Here is a 6672-nt window from a genome sequence, read left to right on the forward strand (position 1 = left end):
CCTCTTGCGCCGCCACCGCCGCCGCTCCCCCGCGGGCGGAAGTGAGCCTCGTTCCCGCCACCGCCCCGGAAGTGACGCACCAGCACTCGCGGGGGTTGGAGGTGCCTGGCGACGGCGCAGTGGGTCCGGGAGCTGGGCTTGGCTTCCAGGGGTGGAACTGGCATGTCGTGGGGCGGGGCCTGTGGGGCGGAGCCCGAGCTTGCGAGTTCATTCATTTGTTCTGTCGCTCATTCCAATGCTGGGTCTATGTTAAAGCAAGCATGGCTTTCGCCGTGGAAGCAAAATTTACAGGGACAGAAAAAAAAAGTTTACACGGATGCCAAAAACTTTAGGCAGCAAAATAAAAAATATTTTTAAATATTTTTTGTTTGTTTTTTTGAGACACTGTCGCCCATGGTAGAGTGCCACAGTACCATAGCTCACAGCAACCACAAACTTAGGCTCAAGCGTTCCTCCTGCCTCAGCCTCCCTCCGAGTAGCTGTGACTACAGGCGTCTGGCACAACGCCTAGCTATTTTTAGAGACTGGGTTTCACTCTTGTTCAAACTGATTTGGAACTTCTGGACTCAAGCAATCCTCCCACTTCAGCCTCCCAAAGTATTGGAATTACAGGTGTGAGCTACTGCGCCTGACCCATTTCATTTTTTTAATATTGCATATTATTTTTTAATATTGCATATTATTAATCATAAAGGCTGAGATTTTTGGCATCCCTTAAATTTTGTGGCAGGTTTCAGTACCTAGCTGTCCATACCCTGGTCCCTTCTGGTTCAGCTCATAAGTAGGAAGGGGTTCTTACACAATAAAGAGATCGGAGGCCTGGTGCAGTGGCCCACACCTGTAATCCTAACACTCTGGGATGCCAAGGAGGGCAGATTGCCTGAAGTCAGGAGTTTGAGACCAGCCTGAGCAAGAGAGGGTCCTCATCTCTACTTAAAATAGAAAAAATTAGCAGGGTATAGTGGTGCATGCCTGTAGTTCCACCTACTCAGGAGGCTGAAGCAGGAGGATCAGTTGAGCCAGGATGATGCCACTGCACTCCACCCAGGGCAACAGAGCAAGACTCTGTCTCAAATAACAAAACAGAAGGAGGAAGAAGAGGAGGAAGAGATCTGATCTCATAAGTATGAAGGGTGGGAAATGGGAGAAAATTACCAGAGAGTCTCTCAGAGGGGTGGTCAAGGAAGATCTTTCTGAGGAGGTGTCAGAGGCTGAGGCAGAAAAGAGGTGGGAGTGAGAAGTAGTTGGAGAACCTTGCCCTTCCAGACCTGCACCCTGTTTCAAAATGCTCTTCTATCCTACAGACAGTCTCAGTCCTTTTTTCTTCCCAGGGCCTCTGATCTTTACAGAGATGATCCTGAGGCTCCCAGGCTGATCCTCCCCTAAGCCCCATTTCATTCAAGTCAGAACAGAAAAGGATCATGGCTCAGAGCTGGAGACTGCACAGGCTTGTTTGTCTTCATTTTTCCTTGTTTTCTAGTTTCTCAGAGTGTTGTGAGATTTCTGACCCCCTGGAGCTGGCTCCACCCCAGCTGCCTGCTCAGCTGCCTGGGTCTCCCTGGGGCTGTCAAGGGCTGACTATGTTGCCTACCTGGAGGCTCCCAGCCTCAAATGAGGCTCTTTCTTTCTTTCTTTCTTTCTTTTTTTTTTTTTTTTTTTGAGACACAGCCTCTAGCTGTCCCCCTGTGTAGAATGCTGTCTCACAGCAACCTCCAACTCCTGGCTCAAGCGAGTCTCCTGTCTCAGCCTCCCAAGTAGCTGGGACCACAGGCGCCCTCCAAAATGCCCAGCTGTTTTTGGTTGAAGTCGGCACTGTTGTTTGGCAGGCCCGGGCTGGATTCAAACCTGCCACCTTAGGTATATGTGGCTGGTGCCTTAGCCACTTGAGCCACAGGTGCCGAGCCTAAGGTTCTTTCTTGATGTCCAGGTCAAAACAAAGCCAGGCTCTTTCTCTTATTCTTGTGACTTCTTTGGTCTGTCCCCAAACTCCTTACTCTACCCTAAGCTAAGAGGGACTAGGGCTGGAGTGTCCAAAAAAGCCCAGCTTTGCTCGGCACTGGCCACATGCACAGAGGCTGGTAGGTTCGAAACTGGCCCGAGCCTGCTGCACAACAATGACAACAAAAATAGCTGGGTGTTGTGGCAGGTGCCTGTAGTCCAAGCTACTTGGGAGGCTGAGGCAAGCGAATCGCTTAAGCCCAAGAGTTTGAGGTTGCTGTGAGCTGTGATGCCACTACACTATACCAAGGGCAACATAGTGAGACTTTGTCTCAAAAAAATTAAAATTAAAATCAAACAATAAATAAATAAAGCCCAGCTGCACCTATAACAATGTACCCCACTAGGGACATGGGGAGACACCATGAAGGGAGTAGAAGATGAGCAAGAAGACTCAGTTATCCTCCAACCATAGATGGCCCCTCAATCCCTTCACCAAGTTCCCCCCTAATTTCAATGGCACCTTGCAAAAGGTAAAGGCATCTCTGTCAACTCCCAAAAGTCTCCGAAGGACAGCCACCCTTCCTCCTCCCCGAAGAGCCCTTGTGGACTAGTCTCTGGCCCATTTTCCCCAGAAAGTAGATGGAGCTGTTGGTCCCTCATGCCTTGTCTGCTCTGCCCTCAGCCTCCTGAGTAGCTGGAACTATGGGCATATTTTTTTTGTAGAGACAGGATCTCAATCTGTTGCCTGGACTGATCTTAAACTCCTGGCCTCAAGCAGTCCTCCTGCCTTGTTTCCCAAATTGCTAGGATTAAAGGCATGATCCACAGCACCCAGCCTCACTTTCACTTTTTTTTTTTTTTTTGAGACAGAGTCTCACTATGTGCCCTCAGTAGAGTACTGTGGCGTCACAGCTCACAGCAACCTCCAACTTTTGGACTTAAGTGATTCTCTTGCCTTAGCCTCTCAAGTAGCTGGGACCACAGGTGCCTGCCACAACACCCAGCTATTTTTTTGTTGCAGTTGTCATTGTTGTTTAGGTGGCCCAGACCAGGTTCGAACCTGCCACCCTTGGTGTATATGGCTGGTGCCATAACCACTGTGCTATGGGCACCAAACCAACTTTCTTGTTATTTTTTTGAGGGGTTTCCTTTTTCATTGTCCATTTCTCTTCCTGCCTATGAAAGCTGATCATAGGAATTGGGTTATTCTTGTCAAATCCAACTAAAACTGTCAAAAAGTCAGAGAGAAAAACACTGAGGGTACGTAACATTGCGCTGAGAATGTAATTCTCTGCAAGCCTGACTGCTGAACCTATTCGCTGAAACCTGAAATGACTTTTTTTTTTTTTTTGTAGAGACAGAGTCTTACTTTCTCGCCCTCAGTCAAGTGCCGTGGCCTCACACTGCCACACAAGGTGTCACGCAAGGAGTAGGGCCCCAACCCCATGTACTGGAGGTGGTGGGTTGGTGGGTTCAAACCCAATTCTGGCCAGAAAAAAGAAACTGCCAAAAAATTAGAAAACCAGCTGATCATGGGGCCAGTGCCTGTGGCTCAGTGGGTGGGGCACCGGTCCCATATATATACCAAGGGTGGCAGGTTCAAACCCAGCCCCGGGCCAAACTGCAACGGAAAAATGGCCAGGTGTTGTGGCAGGCACCTGTGGTTCCAGCTACTCCGAAGGCTGAGGCAAGAGAATCTCCTAAGCCCAGGAGTTGGAGGTTGCTGTGAACTGTGTGACGCCGCAGCATTCTACCAAGGGCAACAAAGTGAGACTCTGTCACTCAAAAAAAAACCAAATCAAGCAAACAAGAAAAAAAAGCAGGCTCGGCTCCTATAGCTCAACCGGCTAAGGCGCCAGCCATGTACACCTAAGATGGCGGGTTCGAATCCCCAGCCCGGACCCGCCAAACAACAATGACGGCTGCAACCAAAAAATAGCCCGGGCGTTGTGGCAGGCGCCTGTGGTCCCAGCTACTTGGGAGGCGGAGGCAAGAGACTCGCTTGAGCCCAGGAGTTGGAGGTTGCTGTGAGCTGTAATGCCACGGCACTCTACCCAGGGGGACAGCTTGAGGCTCTGTCTCAAAAAAAAAAAAAAAAGAAAAAAAAGCAGCTGATCTGCGCAAGTGTCCTGAATTACAATTCTTGCTTCTCAAATAAAATTAATTAATTAATTTCAGAGATTTGTCTTTGCACTTTATTTGACTTCATTTGACTTACACACTCCTGCCAGACAATGAGCTCCCAGGACAGGGCTTTTTTCACCTTCATGTTCTGCAATATACCCCATGAATGGACAAACACATGAGATGAAGATGATTTTGCCCAAACCACAGACAGCTTTGGTGAGACCTCACGAGGCATTGAAGATCATACACTAGAGACCTCAGGCTCTCCGGACACTTTTTCCTTCAGTCTTGCTTGGGACACTCAACCTGTCAGAAAGTTAACTTGGCTGTAGAAATCAACATGCTTTTTTTTTGTTGTTCTTGTTGTTGTTGTTCGTTTTTTGAGACAGAGTCTCACTATGTTGCCCTTGGTAGAGTGCTATGGTGTCACAGCTCACAGCTCACAGCAACCTCCAACTCTTGGGCTCAGCCTCCCAAGTAGCTGGGACTATAGGCGCTCACCACAACACCTAGCTATTTTTTAGAGATGGGTCTTACTCTTTCTCAGGCTGGTCTCAAACCTGTGAGCTCAGGTTTTGTTGTTGTTGTTGTAGTTGTCATTGTTGTTTAGCAGGCCTGGACTGCAGGTGTCCACCACAATGCCCAGCTATTTTTGTTGTTGTTGTCATTGTTGTGTAGCAAGCTTGGGCCAGTTTTGAACTCCCCTACTTTGGTCTCCCAAGTGCTGGGATTATAGATGTGAGCCACCGAGCCCAGCCCAATTACTTTCACTTTTATTTGTTTCTATAGGGAATGCATTTCCACAGTGTGATTAAGTTTGTGTATCAAGGGTGGCACCTGTGGCTCAAAGGAGAAGGGCGCCAGCCCCATAAGCCGGTGGTGGTGGGTTCAAAGCCAGCCCTGGCTAAAAACTGCAAAATAATAATAATAATAATAAAATTTGAAAAGAAAAGAAAAAAATTTTGTGTATCAACTTGATTGGGCTAAGGGATACCCAGATAGCTGGTTTTTAAAAAATATCATTTCTGGCTCAGCACTCGTACCTCAGTGGTTAGGGTGCCAGCCACAAACACCAGGACTGGTGGGTTTGAACCTGGCCCATCCTGCTAAACAACAATGACAACTACAACAACAACAACAAAAACAGCTGGGCGTTGTGGCAGGCGCCTATAGTCCCAGCTACCTGGGAGGCCGAGGCAAGGGAATCACTTAAGCCCTAGAGTTGGAGGTTTCTATAAGCTATGATGCCAGAGCACTCTACTGAGGGCAACATAGTGAAACTCTGTCTTAAAAAAAAAAAATCTGTTGTCACCTGCAGCACAGTGGTTACGGTGCCAGCCACATACATTGAGGCTGGCAGGTTGGAACCCGGCCCAGGCCCGCTGAACAACAGTGACAACTGCAACAAAATATAGCCAGGTGTTGTGGCAGGGGCCTGTAGTCCCAGCTACTTGGGAGGCTGAAGCAGGAGACTCTCTTGGGCCCAAGAGTTTGAGGTTGCTGTGAGCTGTGATGCTACAGCCCTCTACCAAGGGCAACATAGTGAGACACTGTCTTAAAAAGAAATAGGGGAAGGGGGCAGCGCCTATGGCTCAAAGGAGTAGGGCACTGGCCCCATATGCCGGAGGTGGTAGGTTCAAACCCAGCACCAGCCAAAAACTGCAAAAAAAAAAAAGAAAGAAAGAAAGAAAGAGTGAAAGAAAGAAAGAAATCATTACTGAATGTTTCTGTGATGGTGTTTCTGGAAGAAATTAGCATTTGAGTCAATGGGCTAGGTAAAGAAGTCCCACCCTTGTCAATGTGAGTATCATTCAGTGCACTAGAACAAAAGGTAGAGGCTGGGTGCACATGGCTCAGTGGTTAGGGTGCCAGCCACATGCACTGGGGTTGGTGAGTTCAAACCCACCAAAACCCTGGGCCTACTAAACAAAACAAACAAACAAACAAAGAGTCAGGCATTATAGCAGGTACCTGTAGTCCCAGCTACTCCGGAGGCTGAGCCAAGAGAATCACTTGAGCCTAGGAGTTTGAGGTTGCTATGATCTAAGATATCAGGGCACTCTACTGAGGGTAACAAAGGGAGATTCTGTCTCAAAAAAACAAAAATGGCACGAGGGCATTCAATTCGTGGGCAGAAACTTGTGGGGAAGACTTCTGGGTAAGGAGGTCTTTTTTTTTTTTTGCCGTTTTTCCCGTTTGGGGGGCTGGGTTTGAAGCCGCCACCTCCAGCATATGGGGCCAGCGCCCTATTCCTTTGAGCCACAGACGCCGCCCAAGGAGGTCTTAGTAAGAAGGCCCAAGAGGCTGCAATGAGGAGAGACTCCTTGATCACCCCTCTAAGAAAAATCTACCTCAAAGAGAGCATGATGAGATAGGTGATGCTGGGAGACAAGGTGATGGGTGACTTTTTCTCTTCATTACACTTTTTTTCTTTCTTTTTCTGAGACAGAGTCTCAAGCTGTTGCCCTGGGTAGAGTGCTATGGCATCATAGCTCACAGCAACCTCTAACTCCAACTCTTGGGATAAGCAATCCTCTTGCCTCAGTTTTTCTTTTTCTTTTCTTTTTTGTCTTTCTTTCTTTCTTTCTTTCTTTTTTTTTTTTT

This window comes from Otolemur garnettii, unplaced genomic scaffold, assembly GCF_000181295.1.
Source record: "Otolemur garnettii isolate 467f Iridium unplaced genomic scaffold, OtoGar3 scaffold00029, whole genome shotgun sequence".
NCBI lineage: Eukaryota > Metazoa > Chordata > Mammalia > Primates > Galagidae > Otolemur > Otolemur garnettii.